At 39.3% G+C, this 23,564-nt stretch overlaps 2 non-coding genes across 2 annotated transcripts; one reads left to right on the top strand and one right to left on the bottom strand.

The window, feature by feature from the left end:
- Window positions 1–6,997: 6,997 nt before the first annotated feature.
- Window positions 6,998–7,105, bottom strand: LOC148578066 (small nucleolar RNA R71). Its single transcript, XR_015904062.1, has one exon. It is a non-coding gene; the product is annotated as a small nucleolar RNA R71 (small nucleolar RNA).
- A 12,057-nt stretch (window positions 7,106–19,162) lies between these two features.
- LOC148578065 (small nucleolar RNA R71) lies at window positions 19,163–19,270 on the top strand. Its single transcript, XR_015903169.1, has one exon. It is a non-coding gene; the product is annotated as a small nucleolar RNA R71 (small nucleolar RNA).
- The last annotated feature ends 4,294 nt before the right edge of the window (window positions 19,271–23,564 follow it).

Here is a 23,564-nt window from a genome sequence, read left to right as displayed (position 1 = left end):
CCCCTGTCTTCTTCTTCACGCACGCAAGGTTCCTCCTATGGCAAGCTGTATGTTGGTGGATCACCGTTGTCAATGGCTACCATCCGTCCTCTCAGTGAAAATGGTCCAGGTGCGCTGTCACCGCACGGCTAATCATCTGTCGGTTCTCACTCATGCTGGAATAGGATCCATTGATCCTTTTGCGTCTGTCACTACGCCCAACCCTTGTGAGTTTGAAGCTCATCACAGTCATCCAATCCCTGAATCCTACTCGGAATACCACAGACAAGGTTTAGACTTTCTGGATTCTGAAGAATGCTGCCAATGGATCATCACATTCATCATATTGAAGTGCGAATAAATATCCTAGATAGAAACAAGCATGTTTGAATGGAAAACAGAAGCAATTGCATTAATTCATCGAGACACAGCAGAGCTCCTCACCCCCAACAATGGAGTTTAGAGACTCATGCCGTCAAAGAGTACAAAGTTCAGATCTAAAATGTCATGAGATACAAAATAAATCTCTAAAAGTTGTTTAAATACTAAACTAGTAACCTAGGTTTACAGAAAATGAGTAAACTAAGATAGATGGTGCAGAAATCCACTTCTGGGGCCCACTTGGTGTGTGCTGGGGCTGAGACTTAAGCTTTACACGTGCCTAGGCTGTTTCTGGAGTTAAACGCCAGGTTGTAACCTGTTTCTGGCATTTAACTCCAATTTGTAACCTGTTTCTGGCGTTAAAGGCCAGACTGTAACATGGAACTGGCGTTGAACGCCAGTTTACATCGTCTATCCTTCAGCAAAGTATGGACTATTATATATTTCTAGAAAGCCCTGGATGTCTACTTTCTAATGCAATTGGACTCCTGTAACTCAAGAAAATCCATTCCGAGTGCAGGGAGGTCAGAATCCAACAGCATCAGCAGTCCTTTTTCAGCCTGAATTAGATTTTTGCTCAACTCCCTCAATTTCAGCCAGAAATTACCTGAAATCACAGAAAAACACACAAACTCATAGTAAAGTCCAGAAATATGAATTTTGCCTAGAACTAATGAAAAATATACTAAAAACTAACTAAAACATACTAAAAACTACATGAAATTAACCCAAAAAAGCGTATAAAATATCCGCTCATCACAACACCAAACTTAAACTGTTGCTTGTCCCCAAGCAAATAGACAAATAAAATAGAATACAAATAAGTCAAGAAGCAATAATATCTCAGAGTTTTTGAGTGAAGCTCAGATTCTAATTAGATGAGCGGGACTAGTAGCTTTTTGCTTCCGAATAGTTTTGGCATCTCACTTTATCCATTGAAGCTTAGAATGATTGGCATCTATAGGAACTTAGAATTCAGATAGTGTTATTGATTCTCCTAGTTCAGTACGTTGATTCTTGAACACAGCTACTTTATGAGTCTTGGCCGTGGCCCTAAGCACTTTGTTTTCCAGTATTAGCACCGGATACATAAATGCCACAGACACATAATTGGGTGAACCTTTTCAGATTGTGACTCAGCTTTGCTAAAGTCCCTAATTAGAGGTGTCCAGGGTTCTTAAACACACCTTTCTTTTTGCTTTGGACCTTGACTTTAACCGCTCAGTCTCAAGTTTTCACTTGACACCTTCACGCCACAAGCACGTGGTTAGGGACAGCTTGGTTTAGCCGCTTAGGCCAATATTTGATTCCTTTAGGCCCTCCTATCCATTGATGCTCAAAGTCTTGGATCCTTTTTATTACCCTTGCCTTTTGGTTTTAAGGGCTATTGGCTTTTTCTCTTTTTTTTTCTGCAAGCTTTTGTATTCACTGCTTTTTCTTGCTTCAAGAATCAATTTTTTTTTATGATTCAGATTATCAAATAACATTTCTCCTTTTTCATCATTCTTTCAAGAGCCAACTGGTGCACGAAATTGTGATCTCAGGCAACGGCGCCAAAAACTTTGGACGCACATCTTAATAAATCGTTTTTCATTCACAACTTCGATACAACTAACCAGCAAGTGCACTGGGTTGTCCAAGTAATAAAACCTTACGTGAGTAAGGGTCGATCCCACGGAGATTGTTGGTATGAAGCAAGCTATGGTCATCTTGTAAATCTCAGTCAGGCGGATAATAATTGATTATGGAGTTTTCGAAAATAATACTAATTAAACAGAAAATAAAGATAGAAATACTTATGTATATCACTGGTGAGAATTTCAGATAAAGGTATAGAGATGCTTTCGTCCCTCTGAATCTCTGCTTTCCTGTTGTCTTCATCCAATCAGTCGTACTCCTTTCTATGGCTGGCTTTATGTAAGGACATCACCGTTGTCAATGGCTACTTTTTATCCTCTCTGGAAAATGGTCCGATGCGCTGTCACTGCATGGCTAATCGTCTGGAGGCATCACCGTTGTCAATGGCTGCATCCCATCCTCTTGTGAAAATGGTCCGATGCGCTGTCACAGCACGGCTAATCATCTGAGGTTCTCGATCATACTGGAATAGGATTCACCCTCCTTTTTTGTCTGTCACTATGCCCAGCACTCGCGAGTTTGAAGTTCGTCACAGTCACTCAATCCCAGAGTCCTACTCGAAATACCACAGACAAGGTTTAGACTTTCCGGACTCTCATGAATGCCGCCATCAATCTAGCTTATACCACGAAGATTCTGATTAAGAGATCCAAGAGATACTCATTCAATCTAAGGTGGAACGGAAGTGGTTGTCAGGCACGCGTTCATGGGGAATGATGATGATTGTCACGTTCATCACATTCAGGTTGAAGTGCGAATGAATATCTTAGAAGCGGAATAAGTTGAATTGAATAGAAAAACAGTAGTACTTTGCATTAATCTTTGAGGAACAGCAGAGCTCCACACCTTAATCTATGGAGTGTAGAAACTCTACCGTTGAAAATACATAAGTGAAAGGTTCAGGCATGGCCGAGAGGCCAGCCCCCAAAACGTGATTGATGAGCGGATAATTTATACGCTTTTTGGCATTGTTTTTAGTGTGTTTTTAGTAGGATCTAGTTACTTTTAGGGATGTTTTCATTAGTTTTTATGTTAAATTCACATTTCTGGACTTTACTATGAGTTTGTGTGTTTTTCTGTGATTTCAGGTATTTTCTGGCTGAAATTGAGGGACTTGAGCAGAAATCAGATTCAGAGGTTGAAAAAGGACTGCTGATGCTGTTGGATTCTGACCTCCCTGCACTAAAAGTGGATTTTCTGGAGCTACAGAACTCTAAATGGCGCGCTTCTAATTGCGTTGGAAAGTAGACATCCAGGGCTTTCCAGCAATATATAATAGTCCATACTTTGGCCAAGAATTGACGACGTAAACTGGTGTTCAACGCCAGCCTTCTGCCCAAATCTGGCGTCCAGCGCCAGAAAAGGATCCAAAACCAGAGTTGAACGCCCAAACTGGCACAGAAACTGGCGTTCAACTTCACAAATGGTCTCTGCACGTGCAACACTCAGGCTCAGCCCAAACACACACCAAGTGGGCCCCGGAAGTGGATTTATGCATCAATTACTTACTCATGTAAACCCTAGTAGCTAGTTTATTATAAATAGGACCTTTTACTATTGTATTAGGCATCTTTGGATTACCTTATGATCCTTTGATCACGTTTTAGGGGGCTGGCCATCTCGGCCATGCCTGGACCTTTCACTTATGTATTTTCAACGGTAGAGTTTCTACACTCCATAGATTAAGGTGTGGAGCTCTGCTGTTCCTCAAAGATTAATGCAAAGTACTACTGTTTTCTATTCAATTCTTCTTATTTCGCTTCTAAGATATCCATTCGCACCCAAGAACATGATGAAGGTGATGATTATGTGTGACGCTCATCATCCTTCTCCCTTATGAGCGCGTGCCTGACAAACACTTCCGTTCTACATGAAATAAGCTAGAATGAATATCTCTTAGATCTCCTAACCGGAATCTTCGTGGCGTAAGCTAGAATGATGGCGGCATTCGAGAGAATCCGGAAAGTCTAAACCTTGTCTGTGGTATTCCGAGTAGGATTCAATGACTGAATGACTGTGACGAGCTTCAAACTCGCGAGTGCTGGGCGTTAGTGACAGACGCAAAAGGAGGGTGAATCCTATTCCAGCATGATCGAGAACCGACAGATGATTGGTCGTGCTGTGACAGAGCATGTGAGCATATCTTTCACTGAGAGGAGGGGATGTAGCCACTGACAACGGTGATGCCCTTGCATAAAGCCAGCCATGGAAAGGAGTAAGACAGATTGGATGAAGATAGCAGGAAAGCAGAGGTTCAGAGGAACGAAAAGCATCTCTATTCGCTTATCTGAAATTCCTACCAATGATTTACATAAGTACCTCTATCCCTATTCTATTATTTATTATTCGAAAACACCATTATCCATTTATATCTACCTGACTGAGATTTACAAGGTGACCATTGCTTGCTTCATACCAACAATCTCCGTGGGATTCGACCCTTACTCACGTAAGGTATTACTTGGACGACCCAGTGCACTTGCTGGTTAGTTGTATCGAAGTTGTGACAACTATGAATTAAGATCAGAGCATCAAGCTTTGGAGCCATTACCAGGATTTGTTCGAGCCTGGAGATCACAATTTCGTGCACCAAGTTTTTGGCGCCGTTGCCGGGGATTGTTTGAGTTTGGACAACTGACGGTTCATCTTGTTGCTCAGATTGGGTAACTTTCTTTTCATTTTCTTTTCAAAAATCTTTCAAAAATATTTTCAAAAAAATTTCTCTTTTGTTTTCGAAAAAAAAAATAATAATAATAAAAATGTTTTCAAAAATTTATTCAAAATTTTTAAGAATGAATTCTAGTGTTTCATGAAGCATGTGAAGCCTGGCTGGCTGTAAAGCCATGTCTAAATTCATTTGGACTGAGGCTTGCAATTTGTTATCAAGAGCAAATTAGTTGTTACTCATCCACCTGCTGCTGATCCATGATCACCTGCTGAAGCTTGGCTGGCCATTGGCCATGTCTAGTGTTTTGGACTGGAGCTTTCTTTGAAAGCTTGGCTGGCTAGTGAGCCATGTCTAATTCCTGGACTGAAGCTTTAGACTAACATGGCAAGATTCCTGGAATTCATATTAAAAATTTTTGGAATCCTTATTTTTCCCTTTAATATGCGAAAAATATAAAATAAAGAAAAAAAAATTAGAAAATCATAAAAATCAAAAATATTTTTCTGTTTCTTGTTTGAGTCTTGTGTCATGTTATAAGTTTGGTGTCACTTGCATATGCATCTAGCATTTTTCGAAAATATCATGCATTCATAGTGTTCTTCATGATCTTCAAGTTGTTCTTGGTAAGTCTTCTTGTTTGATCTTGATGATTTTTTGTTTTGTGTCTTTTCATGTTTATCATATGCATTCTTGAATTCTTAGTGTCTAAGCATTAAAGAATTCTAAGTTTGGTGTCTTGCATGTTTTCTTTGCATTAAAAATTTTTCAAAATTATGTCTATGATGTTCATCTTGACATTCAAAGTATTCTTGGTGTTCATCTTGACATTCATAGCATTCTTGCATGCATCACATGTTTTGATCTAAAAATTTCATGCATTGCATATTTTTCATGTTTTTCATAAAAATTTCAAAAATCAAAAAAATATCTTTCCCTTTTTCTCTCATCAAATTCGAAAATTGAGTTGACTTTTTCAAAAGTTTTTAAAATCAAGTTGTTTCTCATAAGTCAAATCAAATTTTCAATTTGAAAATCTTATCTTTTTCAAAATCTTTTTCAAAAATCAAATCTTTTTCAAAATTATTAGTTATTTTCGAAAATTCCAAAAATATTTTTCAAAAATATTTTTCTTATTTTTTTACCAAATTTTCGAAAATAACATAAACAATTAATGTTTTGATTCAAAAATTTGAAGTTTGTTACTTGCTTGTTAAGAAAGATTCAAACTTTAAGTTCTAGAATCATATCTTGTGATTTCTTATGAATCAAGTCATTGATTGTGATTTTAAAAATCAAATCTTTTTCAAAACTAATTCCTATCATATCTTTTCAAAATATCTTTTCTAACTTCCTAACTTCTTATCTTTTCAAAATTTGTTTCAACTAACTAACTAACTTTTTGTTTGTTTCTTAACTTTTTCAAAACTACCTAACTAACTCTCTCTCTCTAATTTTCGAAAATATCTTCCCTCTTTTTCAAAAATTTCTATTTTTATTAACTAATTATTTTTATTTTTAAATTTTAAAAATTTTTCGAAAATTTCTAACATTTTTCAAAAACCATTTTTCAAAAATCACTAACTCTTTTTCAAAATAATTTTCGAAAATTATCCCTCTCTCATCCTATTCTATTTATTCATTCATTAACTAACATCTCTTCCTCACATCAACACCAAATTCGAACCCCCTCTTCTATTTGTATTCGAATTTCTTCTTCTTTTCTTCTACTAACAATAAGGATCCTCTTTACTGTGACATAGAGGATTCCTCTTCTTTTCTTTTTCTCTCCTCTTTCTTATGAGCAGGGACAGAGAAAAAGGCATTCTTGTTGAAGCTGATCCAGAACCTGAAAGGACTCTGAAGAGAAAATTAAGAGAAGCTAAATTACAACAATCCAGAGACAACTTGATTGAAAATTTCGAACAAGTAAAGGAGATGGCAGCCGAACCCAACAACAATGCAAGGAGAATGCTTGGTGACTTCACTGCACCTAATTCCAATTTACATGGAAGAAGCATCTCCATTCCTGCCATTGGAGCAAACAACTTTGAGCTGAAACCTCAGTTAGTTTCTCTGATGCAGCAGAACTGCAAGTTTCATGGACTTCCATCTGAAGATCCTTTTCAGTTCTTAACTGAATTCTTGCAGATATGTGATACCGTTAAGACTAATGGAGTAGATCTTGAAGTCTACAGGCTCATGCTTTTCCCTTTTGCTGTAAGAGACAGAGCTAGATTATGGTTGGATTCTCAACCTAAAGACAGCCTGAACTCTTGGGATAAGCTGGTCACGGCTTTCTTAGCCAAGTACTTTCCTCCTCAAAAGCTGAGCAAGCTTAGAGCTGATGTTCAAACCTTCAGGCAGAAAGAAGGTGAATCCCTCTATGAAGCCTGGGAAAGATACAAACAGTTGACCAAAAAGTGTCCTTCTGACATGCTTTCAGAATGGACCATCCTGGATATATTCTATGATGGTCTGTCTGAGTTATCTAAGATGTCATTGGATACCTCTGCAGGTGGATCCATTCACCTAAAGAAAACGCCTGCAGAAGCTCAAGAACTCATTGACATGGTTGCTAATAACCAGTTCATGTACACTTCTGAAAGGAATCCTGTAAGCAATGGGACACCTATGAAGAAGGGAGTTCTTGAGGTTGATACTCTGAATGCCATATTCGCTCAGAATAAAATATTGACTCAGCAAGTCAATATGATCTCTCAGAGTCTGCATGGAATGCAAGCTGCATCCAACAGTACTCAAGAAGCATCTTCTGAAGAAGAAGCTTATGATCCTGAGAACCCTGCAATAGCAGAGGTAAATTACTTAGGTGAACCTTATGGAAAAACCTATAACTCAACATGGAGAAATCATCCAAATTTCTCATGGAAGGATCAAAAGCCCCAACAAGGCTTTAATAATGGTGGAAGAAACAGGTTTAGCAATAGCAAGCCTTTTCCATCATCAACTCAGCAACAGACAGAGAACTCTGAACAAAATGCTTCTAATTTAGCAAATCTAGTCTCTGATCTATCTAAGGCCACTGTAAGTTTCATGAATGAAACAAGGTCTTCCATTAGAAATCTGGAAGCACAAGTGGGCCAGCTGAGTAAAAGGATCACTGAAATCCCTCCTAGTACTCTCCCAAGCAATACAGAAGAGAACCCAAAAGGAGAGTGCAAGGCCATTGACATAAGCGCCATGGCCAAACCTGTAAGGGAAGGAGAGGACGTGAATCCCAAGGAGGAAGACCTCCTGGGACGTCCAGTGATCAATAAGGAGCTTCCCTCTGAGGAACCAAAGGAATCTGAGACTCATCTAGAGACCATAGAGATTCCATTGAACCTCCTTATGCCCTTCATGAGCTCTGATGAGTATTCCTCTTCTGAAGAGAATGAGGATGTCACTGAAGAGCAAACTGCCAAGTTTCTTGGTGCAATCATGAAGCTGAATGCCAAATTATTTGGCATTGATGCTTGGGAAGTTGAACCTCCCTTGTTCATCAATGAACTAAGTGATCTGGATCAACTGACATTGCCTCAGAAGAGACAGGATCCTGGAAAGTTCATAATCCCTTGTACCATAGGCACCATGCTCTTTAAGGCTTTGTGTGACCTTGGTTCAGGAATAAACCTCATGCCCCTCTCTGTAATAGAGAAACTGGGAATCTATGGGGTGCAAGCTGCTAAAATCTCACTAGAGATGGCAGACAGCTCAAGAAAACAGGCTTATGGACAAGTAGAAGATGTATTAGTAAAGGTTGAGGGCCTTTACATACCTGCTGATTTCATAGTCCTGGATACTGGAAAGGAAGAGGATGAATCCATCATCCTAGGAAGACCTTTCCTGGCCACAGCAAGAGCTGTGATTGATGTTGACAGAGGTGAAATAGTCCTTCAATGGAATGAGGACTCCCTTGTGTTTACAACTCAAGGATCTCCCTCTGCAACCATGGAGAGGAAGCAGAAAAAGCTTCTCTCCAAGCAGAGTCAACCAGAGCCCCCACAGTCAAACTCTAAGTTTGGTGTTGGGAGGCCACAACCAAACTCCAAGTTTGGTGTTGAACTCCCATATCCAAACTCTAAGTTTGGTGTTGGAAAGTCTCAACAAAGCTCTGCACATCTGTGAGGCTCCATGAGAGCCCTTTGTCAAGCTATTGACATTAAAGAAGCGCTTGTTGGGAGGCAACCCAATGTTTATCTAATTCTTATTTTTATTGTTTTTCATGTTTTCTTAGGTTCATGATCATGTGGAGTCACAAAATAAATAGAAAAATTGAAAACGGAATCAAAAACAGCAGAAGAAAAATCACACCCTGGAGGAGCATCTGTCTGGCGTTCAGCGCCAGAACAGAGCATAGTTCTGGCGCTGAACGCCCAAAATGGGCAGCTTCTGGGCGCTGAACGCCAGAACAGGCATGGTTCTGGCGTTCAACGCCAGAAATGGCACACAAATGAGCGCTGAATGCCCAAAATGGCCACCAACCTGGCGCTGAACGCCCAGAGTTGGGTACAAAGGCATTTTTACATGCCTAATGGGTGCAGGGATGTAATTCCTTGAACACCTCAGGATCTGTGGACCCCACAGGATCCATTCAGGATCTGTGGACCCCACAGGATCCACTCAAGATCTGTGGACCCCACAGGATCCCCACCTACCTCCACTCACTTCTTCTCACCACTCTCTTTCACACAACCCCATAAACACTCTTCCCCAAAAACCCTTCACCAATCACCTCAATCTCTCTTCCCCATCACCTCTTCACCACTCACATCCATCCACTCTTCCCCATAAACCTACCTCATAAACCACACCTACCTTCAAAATTCAAAACCAATTTCCCACCCATATGGCCGAACCAATACCCCCATCCCTTCCCTATATAAAGACCTCCACTCTTCATCAAATTCACACAACACACCCCTCTACACTCCTCTTGGCCAAAACCACATCTCCCTCTCCCTCTCCATATTTCTTCTTCTTCTTCTAATATTCTTTTGTTTATTGCTCGAGGGCGAGCAATATTCTAAGTTTGGTGTGGTAAAAGCATAACTTTTTTTTTTTGTTTTTCCATTACCATTGATGGCACCTAAGACCGGAGAATCCTCTAGAAGAGAAAAAGGGAAGATAAAAGCTTCCACATCAGAGTCATGGGAGATGGAAAGGTTCATCTCCAAAGCCCATCAAGACCACTTCTATGATGTTGTGGCCAAGAAGAAGGTGATCCCTGAGGTCCCTTTTAAACTCAAAAGAAATGAGTATCCAGAGATCCGACATGAAATTCAAAGAAGAGGTTGGGAAGTTCTAACAAATCCCATCCAACAAGTCGGCATCCTAATGGTTCAAGAGTTCTATGCCAATGCATGGATCACCAAGAACCATGATCAAAGTAAGAACCCGGATCCAAAGAACTATGTTACAATGGTTCGGGGGAAATACCTAGATTTTAGTCCGGAGAATGTGAGGTTGGCGTTCAACTTGCCATACATGGAAGAAAACGCACGCCCCTACACAAAGAGAGTCAACTTTGATCAAAGGTTGGACCAAGTCCTTATGGACATATGTGTAGAAGGAGCTCAATGGAAGATTGACTCCAAAGGCAAGCCGGTTCAACTAAGAAGATTGGACCTCAAGCCTATTGCTAGAGGATGGTTGGAGTTTATTCAATGCTCAATCATTCCCACTAGCAACCGGTCTGAAGTTACTATAGACCGGGCCATCATGATCCATAGCATCATGATTGGAGAAGAGGTGGAAGTTCATGAGATTATACCTCAAGAACTCTACAAGGTGGCTGACAAGTCCTCCACTATGGCAAGGTTAGCCTTTCCTCACCTCATTTGCCACCTATGCAATTCAGCTGGGATTGACATAGAGGGAGATATCCTCATTAAAGAGGAAAAGCCCATCACTAAGAAAAAGATGGAGCAAGCAAGAGAGCCTAGTCATGGAGCTCAAGAGGCGCAAGAAGCTCATCACCATGGGATTCCAGAAATGCCTCAAATGCACTTTCCTCCACAAAACTATTGGGAGCACATCAACACCTCCTTAGAAGAATTGAGTTCCAATATGGGACAACTAAGGGTGGAACATCAAGAGCACTCCATCATGCTTCATGAAATAAGAGAAGATCAAAAAGCAATGAGGGAGGAGCAACAAAGACAAGGAAGAGACATAGAAGAGCTTAAGGACATCAATGGTTCCTCAAGAAGGAAACGCCACCATCACTAAGGTGGATTCATTCCTTGTTCTTATTTCTTCTGTTTTCGTTTTCTATGTTATGTGCTTGTCTGTGTTTGTGTCTTCATTACATGATCATTAGTAGTAGTAACTTTGTCTTAAAGTTATAAATGTCCTATGAATCCATCACCTCTCTTAAATAAAAAAAAAATTGTTTTAATTCAAAAGAACAAGAAGTACATGAGTTTCGAATTTATCCTTGAACTTAGCTTAATTATATTGATGTGGTGACAATGCTTCTTGTTTTCTGAATGTATGCTTGAACAGTGCATATGTCTTTTGAAGTTGTTGTTTAAGAATGTTAAATATGTTGGCTCTTGAAAGAATGATGACTAAGGAGACATGTTATTTGATAATCTGAAAAATCATAAATATGATTCTTGAAGCAAGAAAAAGCAGCAAAGGACAAAGCTTGCAGGAAAAAAAATTTAGAAGAAAAAGAAAAAGCAAGCAGAAAAAGCCAAAGCTCTTAAAACCAAAAGGCAAGGGCAAATAAAAAGAATCCCAAGGCTTTGAGCATCAGTGGATAGGAGGGCCTAAAGGAATAAAATCCTGGTCTAAGCGGCTAAACCAAGCTGTCCCTAACCATGTGCTTGTGGCGTGTAGGTGTCAAGTGAAAACTTGAGACTGAGCGGTTAAAGTCAAGGTCCAAAGCAAAAACAAAGAGTGTGCTTAAGAACCCTGGACACCTCTAATTGGGGACTTTAGCAAAGCTGAGTCACAATCTGAAAAGGTTCACCCAATTATGTGTCTGTGGCATTTATGTATCCGGTGGTAATACTGGAAAACAAAGTGCTTAGGGCCACGGCCAAGACTCATAAAGAAGCTGTGTTCAAGAATCATCATACTGAACTAGGAGAGTCAATAACACTATTCGAAATCTGAAGTTCCTATAGATGCCAATCATTCTGAACCTCAATGGATAAAGTGAGATGCCAAAACTATTCAAGAGGCAAAAAGCTATAAGTCCCGCTCATATGATTGAAGCTCTGTTTCATTGATAGTTTGGAATTTATAGTATATTCTCTTCTTTTTATCCTATTTGATTTCAGTTGCTTGGGGACAAGCAACAATTTCAGTTTGGTGTTGTGATGAGCGGATAATTTATACGCTTTTTGGCATTGTTTTTAGTGTGTTTTTAGTAGGATCTAGTTACTTTTAGGGATGTTTTCATTAGTTTTTATGTTAAATTCACATTTCTGGACTTTACTATGAGTTTGTGTGTTTTTCTGTGATTTCAGGTATTTTCTGGCTGAAATTGAGGGACTTGAGCAGAAATCAGATTCAGAGGTTGAAAAAGGACTGCTGATGCTGTTGGATTCTGACCTCCCTGCACTCAAAGTGGATTTTCTGGAGCTACAGAACTCGAAATGGCGCACTTCCAATTGCGTTGGAAAGTAGACATCCAGGGCTTTCCAGAAATATATAATAGTCCATACTTTGGCCAAGAATTGACGACGTAAACTGGCGTTCAACGCCAGCCTTCTGCCCAAATCTGGCGTCCAGCGCCAGAAAAGGATCCAAAACTAGAGTTGAACGCCCAAACTGGCACAGAAACTGGCGTTCAACTCCACAAATGGCCTCTGCACGTGCAACACTCAGGCTCAGCCCAAACACACACCAAGTGGGCCCCGAAAGTGGATTTATGCATCAATTACTTACTCATGTAAACCCTAGTAGCTAGTTTATTATAAATAGGACCTTTTACTATTGTATTAGGCATCTTTGGATTACCTTATGATCCTTTGATCACGTTTTAGGGGGCTGGCCATCTCGGCCATGCCTGGACCTTTCACTTATGTATTTTCAACGGTAGAGTTTCTACACTCCATAGATTAAGGTGTGGAGCTCTGCTGTTCCTCAAAGATTAATGCAAAGTACTACTGTTTTCTATTCAATTCTTCTTATTTCGCTTCTAAGATATCCATTCGCACCCAAGAACATGATGAAGGTGATGATTATGTGTGACGCTCATCATCCTTCTCCCTTATGAGCGCGTGCCTGACAAACACTTCCGTTCTACATGAAATAAGCTAGAATGAATATCTCTTAGATCTCCTAACCGGAATCTTCGTGGCGTAAGCTAGAATGATGGCGGCATTCGAGAGAATCCGGAAAGTCTAAACCTTGTCTGTGGTATTCCGAGTAGGATTCAATGACTGAATGACTGTGACGAGCTTCAAACTCGCGAGTGCTGGGCGTTAGTGACAGACGCAAAAGGAGGGTGAATCCTATTCCAGCATGATCGAGAACCGACAGATGATTGGCCGTGCTGTGACAGAGCATGTGAGCATATCTTTCACTGAGAGGAGGGGATGTAGCCACTGACAACGGTGATGCCCTTGCATAAAGCCAGCCATGGAAAGGAGTAAGACAGATTGGATGAAGATAGCAGGAAAGCAGAGGTTCAGAGGAATGAAAAGCATCTCTATTCGCTTATCTGAAATTCCTACCAATGATTTACATAAGTACCTCTATCCCTATTCTATTATTTATTATTCGAAAACACCATTATCCATTTATATCTACCTGACTGAGATTTACAAGGTGACCATAGCTTGCTTCATACCAACAATCTCCGTGGGATTCGACCCTTACTCACGTAAGGTATTACTTGGACGACCCAGTGCACTTGCTGGTTAGTTGTATCGAAGTTGTGACAACTATGAATTAAGATCAGAGCACCAAGCTTTGGAGCCATTACCAGGATTTGTTCGAGCCTGGAGATCACAATTTCGTGCACCAGTGATCACAGGATCAAAAATACAATCTAGGATGATCCGAAGATGATCAAAAGATGTCTAATACAATAGTAAAAAGTCCTATTTATACTAAACTAGCTACTAGGGTTTACAGAAGTAAGTAATTGATGCATAAATCCACTTCCGGGGCCCACTTGGTGTGTGCTTGGGCTGAGCTTGAATGTTACACGTGCAGAGACTCTTTCTGGAGTTGAACTCCAGGTTGTAACGTGTTTCTGGCGTTCAACTCTGGTTTGTGACGTGTTTCTGGCGTTTAACTCCAGACAGCAGCGTAGAACTGGCGTTCAACGCCCTTTTACGTCGTCTAAATTCGGCCAAAGTATGAACTATTATATATTGCTGAAAAGCCCTGGATGTCTACTTTCCAACGCAACTGGAAGCGCGCCATTTTGAGTTCTGTAGCTCCAGAAAATCCATTTTGAGTGCAGAGAGGTCAGAATCCAACAGCATCAGCAGTCCTTCTTCAACCTCTGAATCTGATTTTTGCTCAAGTCCCTCAATTTCAGCCAGAAAATACCTGAAATCATAGAAAAACACACAAACTCATAGTAAAGTCCAGAAATGTGAATTTAACATAAAATATAATGAAAACATCCTTAAAAGTAACTAGATTCTCCTAAAAACATACTAAAAACAATGCCAAAAAGCGTATAAATTATCCGCTCATCACAACACCAAACTTAAATTGTTGCTTGTCCCCAAGCAACTGAAAATCAAATAGGATAAAAAGAAGAGAATATACTATGAATTCCAAACTATCAATAAAACATAGCTCCAATCAGATGAGCGGGACTTGTAGCTTTTTGCCTCTTAAATAGTTTTGGCATCTCACTTTATCCATTGAAGTTCAGAATGATTGACTTCCATAGGAACTCAGAGTTCAGATAGTGTTATTGATTCTCCTAGTTCAGTATGATGATTCTTGAACACAGCTATTTTATGAGTCTTGGTCGTGGCTCTAAGCACTTTGTTTTCCAGTATTACCACCAGATACATAAATGCCACAGACACATAACTGGGTGAACCTTTTCAGATTGTGACTCAGCTTTGCTAAAGTCCCCAATTAGAGGTGTCCAGGGTTCTTAAGCACACTCTTTTTTTGCTTTGGACCTTGACTTTAACCGCTCAGTCTCAAGTTTTCACTTGACACCTTCACGCCACAAGAACATGGTTAGGGACAGCTTGATTTAGCCGCTTAGGCCAGGATTTTATTCCTTTAGGCCCTCCTATCCACTGATGCTCAAAGCCTTGGGATCCTTTTTATTTACCCTTGCCTTTTGGTTTTAAGGGTTATTGGCTTTTTGCTCTTGCCTCTTGGTTTTAAGAGCTTTGGCTTTTTCTGCTTGCTTTTTCTCTCTTTTTTTTTCGCTATTTTTTTTTCTGCAAGCTTTGTTCTTTGCTGCTTTTTCTTGCTTCAAGAATCATTTTTATGATTTTTCAGATTATCAAATAATATGTCTCCTTGTCATCATTCTTTCAAGAGCCAACATATTTAACATTCTTAAATAACAACTTCAAAAGACATATGCACTGTTCAAGCATTCATTCAGAAAACAAAAAGTATTATCACCACATCAAAATAATTAAACTAAGTTCAAGGACAAATTCGAAACTCATGTACTTCTTGTTCTTTTGAATTAAGACATTTTTCATTTAAGAGAGGTGATGGATTCATAGGACATTCATAACTTTAACGCATAGTTACTAAATACTAATGATCATGTAATGAAGACACAAACATAGATAAGCACTTAACATGGAAAACGAAAAACAGAGAAAGTAAGAACAAGGAATGAGTCCACCTTAGTGATGGTGGCGTTTCCTTTTCTTTGTTGCTCCTCCCTCATTGCTTTTTGATCTTCTCTAATTTCATGAAGGATGATGGAGTGCTCTTGATGTTCCACCCTTAATTGTCCCATGTTGGAACTTAATTCTCCTAGGGAGGTGTTGATTTGCTCCCAATAGTTTTGTGGAGGAAAATGCATTTGAGGCATCTTCGGGATCTCATGGTGATGAGCTTCATGCGCCTCTTGAGCTCCATGAATGGGCTCTCTTGCTTGCTCCATCCTTTTCTTAGTGATGGGCTTCTCTTCCTCAATGGGAATGTCTCCTTCTATGAAAGCTCCAACTGAGTAACATAGATGGCATATAAGATGAGGAAAAGCTAGCCTTGCCCAAGGAGAGGGCTTTTCGGCTATTTTGTAAAGTTCAAGGGAGATGACTTCATGAACTTCTACTTCCTCTCCAATCATGATGCTATGAATCATGATGGCCCGATCCATAGTAACTTCAGATCGGTTGCTAGTGGGGATGATGGAGCGTTGGATGAACTCCAACCATCCTCTAGCTACAGGCTTGAGGTCCAGTCTTCTTAGTTGAACAGGCTTGCCTTTGGAGTCAATCTTCCATTGAGCTCCTTCCACACATATGTCCATGAGGACTTGGTCCAACCTTTGATTAAAGTTGACCCTTCTAGTGTAGGGGCGTGCATCTCCTTGTATAATAGGCAAGTTGAACGCCAACCTCACATTCTCTGGACTAAAATCTAAGTATTTCCCCCGAACCATTGTAATATAATTCTTTGGATTCGGGTTCTTACTTTGATCATGGTTCTTAGTGATCCATGCATTGGCATAGAACTCTTGAACCATTAGGATGCCGACTTGTTGGATGGGGTTTGTTAGAACTTCCCAACCTCTTCTTTGGATTTCATGTCGGATTTCCGGATACTCATTTCTCTTGAGTTTGAAAGGGACCTCAGGGATCACCTTATTCTTGACCACAACATCATAGAAGTGGTCTTGATGAGCTTTGGAGATGAATCTTTCCATCTCCCATGACTCGGAGGTGGAAGCTTTTGTCTTCCCTTTCCCTTTTCTAGAGGATTCTCCGGTCTTAGGTGCCATCAATGGTAATGGAAAAACAAAAAGCTTATGCTTTTACCACACCAAACTTAGAATATTGCTCGCCCTCGAGCAAGAGAAGAAAGAATAGATGAAGAAGAAGAAGAAAATATGGAAGAGAGGGTTGTGTTGTGTGAAAATGAGGAAGAATGGAGGGCTGTATATAGGGAAGGGGGTAAGGTTCGGCCATAAGGGTGGGTTTTGGGTGGGAAATTGATTTTGAATTTTGAAGGTAGGTGGGGTTTATGAGGTAGGTTTATGGAGAAGAGTGGATGGATGTGAGTGGTGAAGTGGTGATAGGGGAGTGAGATTGAGGTGATGGTGAAGAGTTTTGGGGAAGAGTGTTTATGGGATTGTGTGAAAGAGGAGTGAGAAGAAGTGAGTGGAGGTAGGTGGGGATCCTGTGGGGTCCACAGATCCTGAGGTGTTCAAGGATTTACAACCTTGCACCAAATTAGGCATGCAAAATTCCCTTTCACACAACTCTGGGCGTTCAGCACCAGATTGGTGCTTGTTCTGGGCGTTGAACGCCCATTTGTTGCCCATTTCTGGCGTTGAACGCCAGAACCATGCTTGTTCTGGGCGTTCAGCGCCAGCTCTTCTCCAGGGTGCAATTCTGGCGTTCAAACGCCCAGATGCTGCCCATTTTGGGCGTTCAGCGCCAGAACCATGCTCTGTTCTGGCGTTGAACGCCAGCCAGATGCTTCTTACTGGCGTTTAAACGCCAGTAAGGTCTTCCTCCAGGGTGTGATTTTTCTTCGGCTGTTTTTGATTCCGTTTTCAATTTTTATATTTATTTTGTGACTCCACATGATCATGAACCTAATAAAACATGAAAAACAATGAAAATAAAAATTAGATAAATAAAAATTGGGTTGCCTCCCAACAAGCGCTTCTTTAATGTCAATAGCTTGACAGTGGGCTCTCATGGAGCCTCACAGATGTTCAGAGCATTGTTGAGACTCCCCAACACCAAACTTAGAGTTTGGTTGTGGCCTCCCAACACCAAACTTAGAGTTTGACTGTGGGGGCTCTGGTTGACTCTGTTTTGAGAGAAGCTTATTGTGCCTCTTTTCCATGTTTACAGAAGGATAACCTTGAGTTGTAAACACAAGGGAGTCCCCATTCAATTGAAGGACTAATTCACCTCTGTCAACATCAATCACAGCTCTTGCTGTGGCTAGGAAGGGTCTTCCAAGGATGATGAATTCATCCTCATCCTTCCCAGTGTCTAGGACTATGAAATCAGCAGGGATGTAAAGGCCTTCAACCTTTACTAACACATCCTCTACTTGTCTATAAGCCTATTTTCTTGAACTGTCTGTCATCTCTAATGAGATTTTAGTAGCTTGCACCCCAAAGATTCCTAGTTTCTCTATTACAGAGAGGGGCATGAGGTTTATCCCTGAACCAAGGTCACACAGAGCCTTCTCAAAGGTCATGGTGCCTATGGTACAAGGTATTAGGAACTTTCCAGGATCCTGTTTCTTCTGAGGCAATCTCAGTTGATCCAGATCACTTAGTTCATTGGTGAACAAGGGAGGTTCATCTTTCCAAGTCTCAATACCAAATAATTTGGCATTCAGCTTCATGATTGCACCAAGGTACTTGGTAACTTGCTCTTCAGTAACATCTTCATTCTCTTCAGAAGAAGAATACTCTTCAGAGCTCATGAATGGTGTAAGGAGGTTCAATGGAATCTCTATGGTCTCTAGATGAGTCTTGGATTCCTTTGGTTCCTCAGAGGGAAACTCCTTATTGATCACTGGACATCCCAGGAGGTCTTCCCCCTTGGGATTCACGTCCTCCTCTCCCTCTTTGGGTTCGGCCATTTTGGTTATGTCAATGGCCTTGCACTCTCTCTTTGGATTTTCTTCTGTATTGCTTGGGAGAGTACAGGGAGGGATTTCAGTGATCTTTTTACTCAGCTGGCCCACTTGTGCTTCCAAATTTCTAATGGAAGACCTTGTTTCATTCATGAAACTTACAGTGGCCTTGGACAGATCAGAGACTAAGTTTGCTAAATTAGAGGTATTTTTTTCAGAGTTCTCTGTCTGTTGCTGAGAAGATGATGGAAAAGGTTTACTATTGTTAAACCTGTTTCTTCCACCATTATTAAAGCCTTGTTGAGGCTTTTGTTGATCCTTCCATGAGTGATTTGGGTGATTTCTCCATGAGGGATTATAGGTGTTTCCATATGGTTCACCCATGTAATTCACCTCTGCTATTGCAGGGTTTTCAGGATCATAAGCTTCTTCTTCAGAAGATACCTCTTGAGTACTGTTGGATGCAGCTTGCATTCCATTCAGACTCTGAAAAATCATATTGACTTGCTGAGTCAATATTTTATTCTGAGCCAATATAGCATTCAGAGTATCAATTTCAAGAACTCCCTTCTTCATAGGCGTCCCATTACTCACAGGATTCCTCTCAGAAGTATACATGAACTGGTTATTAGCAACCATGTCAATGAGTTCTTGAGCTTCTGCAGGCGTTTTCTTTAGGTGAATGGATCCACCTGCAGAAGTATCCAATGACATCTTAGCTAATTCAGGCAGACCATCATAGAATATATCCAGGATGGTCCATTCTGAAAGCATGTCAGAAGGACACTTTTTGGTCAGTCTTTTGTATCTCTCCCAAGCTTCATAGAGGGATTCACCTTCTTTCTGTCTGAAGGTCTGAACATCCACTCTAAGCTTACTCAGGTTTTGAAGAGGAAAGAACTTGGCTAAGAAAGCCTTGACCAGCTTATCCCAAGAGTTCAAGCTATCCTTAGGTTGAGAGTCCAACCATATTCTAGCTCTGTCTCTTATAGCAAAAGGGAAAAGCATGAGCCTGTAGACTTCAGGATCTACTCCATTAGTCTTAACAGTATCACAGATCTGCAAGAATTCAGTTAAGAACTGAAAAGGATCTTCAGATGGAAGTCCATGAAACTTGCATTTTGCTGCATCAGAGAAACTAATTGAGGTTTAAGCTCAAAATTGTTTGCTCCAATGGTAGGGATGGAGATGCTTCTTCCATGTAAATTGGAATTAGGTGCAGTAAAGTCACCAAGCATCCTCCTTGCATTATTATTATTTTCGGCCGCCATCTCCTCTTCCTGTTCGAAAATTTCTGTAAGGTTATCTCTGGATTGTTGTATTTTAGCTTCTCTTAGTTTTCTCTTCAGAGTCCTTTCAGGTTCTGGATCTGCTTCAACAAGAATATTCTTGTCTTTGCTCCTACTCATATGAAAAAGAAAGGAACAGAAAAATAATAATAATAGGGATCCTTTTTGCCCAAGTATAGAGGTTTCCCTGTGTGAGTAGAAGAAGAAAAGAATGTAATGTAAAGAAGGGAAGAAGAGAAAATTCGAACACAGATGGAGGAGGGGGTTCGAATTTGGGTGAGATGAAGTGTCAGTAGATGAATAAATAAATAGAATGAGATGAGAGAGAAAGAGGATTTTCGAAAATAATTTTTGAAAAAGAGTTAGTGATTTTCGAAAATTAGGAATAAAATTAAAATAAAAAATTAAAATAATTAGTTAATTAAAAAGAAATTTTGAAAAAGAGGGAAGATATTTTCGAAAATTAGAGAGAGAGAGTTAGTTAGGTGGTTTTGCAAAAAATAAGAAACAAACAAAAAGTTAGTTAGTTAGTTGAAACAAATTTGAAAATCAATTTTGAAAAGATAAGAAGATAAGAAGTTAGAGAAGATATTTTAAAATCAAATTTTTGAAAAAGATAAGATAAGGATATATTTTTGAAAAGATACGATTGATATTAGTTTTGAGAAAGATTTGATTTTTAAAATCACAATTAATGACTTGATTCACAAGAAATCACAAGATATGATTCTAGAACTTAAAGTTTGAATCTTTCTTAACAAGTAAGTAACAAACTTGAATTTTTTGAATCAAAACATTAATTGATGATGATATTTTCGAAAATTATGTGATAAAATTAAGAAAAATATTTTTGAAAAATATTTTAAAAATTTTCAAAAATAAATAAGAAAAGTGAAAAAGATATGATTTTTGAAAAAGATTTTGAAAAAGATAAGATTTTCAAATTGAAAATTTGATTTGACTCATAAGAAACAATTGAATTTTAAAAATTTTTGAAAAAGTCAACTCAAATTTTCGAATTTGATGAGAAGAAAAAGGAAAGATATTTTTTTGATTTTTTTTGAATTTTTATGATGAGAGGGAAAAACATGAAAATGATGCAATGCATGAAAATTTTTAGATCAAAACAATGAATGCATGCAAGAATGCTATGAATGTTAAGATAAACACCAAGAACACTTTGAAGATCATGATGAACATCAAGAACATATTTTTGAAAATTTTATATGCAAAGAAAACATGCAAGACACCAAACTTAGAAATTTTTTATGCTTAGACTCTATGGATGCAAGAATGCATATGAAAAACACCATACAACACAAAACAAGAAAACATCAAGATCAAACAAGAAGACTTACCAAGAACAACTTGAAGATCATGAAGAACACTATGAATGCATGAATTTTTCGAAAAATGCAAGATGAACATGCAATTGACACCAAACTTAAAATCTGACTCAAGACTCAAACAATAAACACAAAATATTTTTGATTTTTTATGATTTTCTAATTTTTTTGTATTTTTATTTTATATTTTTCAAAAATTAGTGTGAAGAAGAAAAATAAGGATTCCAAAATTTTTAACATGAATTTCAGGAATCTTGCAATCTTAGTCTAAAGCTCCAATCTGAGGGTTAGACATGACTTAATAGCCAGTCAAGCTTTAGAAGATATTTATATTTTCCATGTATAGAGCAACTAAGTGTGTGAGAATCAACAAGCTCTTGTGATGATAAGTTGAAACCCCAGTCCAAAATATTAGACATGGCTTACAGCCAGCCAGGATCCAGCAAATCATCATGAAACACTAGAATTCATTCTTAAAAATTCTAAAGAAAAATATTTTTTTTTTGAAAATATTTTTCGAAAACAAAGGGAAAATTTTTGAAAGATTTTTTTTTTGAAAACATTTTGAAAAGAAAACAAAAAGAAAGTTACCTAATCTGAGCAATAGGATGAACCGTCAATTGTCCAAACTCAAACAATCCCCGACAACGGCGCCAAAAACTTGGTGCACGAAATTGTGATCTCAGGCAACGGTGCCAAAAACTCTGGACCACGTCTTAATAAATCGTTTTTCATTCACAACTTCGATACAACTAACCAGCAAGTGCACTGGGTCGTCCAAGTAATAAAACCTTACGTGAGTAAGGGTCGATCCCACGGAGATTTTTGGTATGAAGCAAGCTATGGTCATCTTGTAAATCTCAGTCAGGCGGATAATAATTGATTATGGAGTTTTCGAAAATAATACTAATTAAACAGAAAATAAAGATAGAAATACTTATGTATATCACTGGTGGGAATTTCAGATAAAGGTATAGAGATGCTTTCGTCCCTCTGAATCTCTGCTTTCCTGTTGTCTTCATCCAATCAGTCTTACTCCTTTCTATGGCTGGCTTTATGTAAGGACATCACCGTTGTCAATGGCTACTTTTTATCCTCTCTGGAAAATGGTCCGATGCGCTGTCACTGCATGGCTAATCGTCTGGAGGCATCACCGTTGTCAATGGCTGCATCCCATCCTCTTGTGAAAATGGTCCGATGCGCTGTCACAGCACGGCTAATCATCTGAGGTTCTCGATCATACTGGAATAGGATTCACCCTCCTTTTTTGTCTGTCACTACGCCCAGCACTCGCGAGTTTGAAGTTCGTCACAGTCATTCAATCCCAGAGTCCTACTCGGAATACCACAGACAAGGTTTAGACTTTCCAGACTCTCATGAATGCCGCCATCAATCTAGCTTATACCACGAAGATTCTGATTAAGAGATCCAAGAGATACTCATTCAATCTAAGGTGGAACGGAAGTGGTTGTTAGGCACGCGTTCGTGGGGAATGATGATGATTGTCACGTTCATCACATTCAGGTTGAAGTGCGAATGAATATCTTAGAAGCGGAATAAGTTGAATTGAATAGAAAAACAGTAGTACTTTGCATTAATCTTTGAGGAACAGCAGAGCTCCACACCTTAATCTATGGAGTGTAGAAACTCTACCGTTGAAAATACATAAGTGAAAGGTTCAGGCATGGCCGAGAGGCCAGCCCCCAAAACGTGATCACAGGATCAAAAATACAATCCAGGATGATCCGAAGATGATCAAAATATGCCTAATACAATAGTAAAAAGTCCTATTTATACTAAACTAGCTACTAGGGTTTACAGAAGTAAGTAATTGATGTATAAATCCACTTCCGGGGCCCACTTGGTGTGTGCTTGGGCTGAGCTTGAATGTTACACGTGCAGAGGCTCTTTCTGGAGTTGAATGCCAGGTTGTAACGTGTTTCTGGCATTCAACTCTGGTTTGTGACGTGTTTCTGGTGTTTAACTCCAGACAGCAGCGTAGAACTGGCGTTCAACGCCCTTTTACGTAATCTAAATACGGCCAAAGTATGGACTATTATATATTGCTGTAAAGCCCTGGATGTCTACTTTCCAACGCAATTGGAAGCGCGCCATTTTGAGTTCTGTAGCTCCAGAAAATCCACTTTAAGTGCAGGGAGGTCAGAATCCAACAGCATCAGCAGTCCTTCTTCAACCTCTGAATCTGATTTTTGCTCAAGTCCCTCAATTTCAGCCAGAAAATACCTGAAATCACAGAAAAACACACAAACTCATAGTAAAGTCCAGAAATTTGAATTTAACATAAAAACTAATGAAAACATCCCTAAAAGTAACTAGATTCTCCTAAAAACATACTAAAAACAATGCCAAAAAGCGTATAAATTATCCGCTCATCACCAACATATTTAACATTCATAAACATCAAATTCAAAAGACATATGCACTGTTCAAGCATTCATTCAGAAGACAAAAAGCATTGCCACCACATGTAAATAATTAGAATTTTTCTTATTAAAAACTCGAAAAATATTGCCT

Source organism: Arachis ipaensis, chromosome B1 (genome assembly GCF_059453495.1).
Source record: "Arachis ipaensis isolate K30076 ecotype BB chromosome B1, ASM5945349v1, whole genome shotgun sequence".
Lineage (NCBI taxonomy): Eukaryota > Viridiplantae > Streptophyta > Magnoliopsida > Fabales > Fabaceae > Arachis > Arachis ipaensis.
Note: the sequence above shows the minus strand (reverse complement) of the source record. Positions and strands in the feature narration are given on the sequence as shown.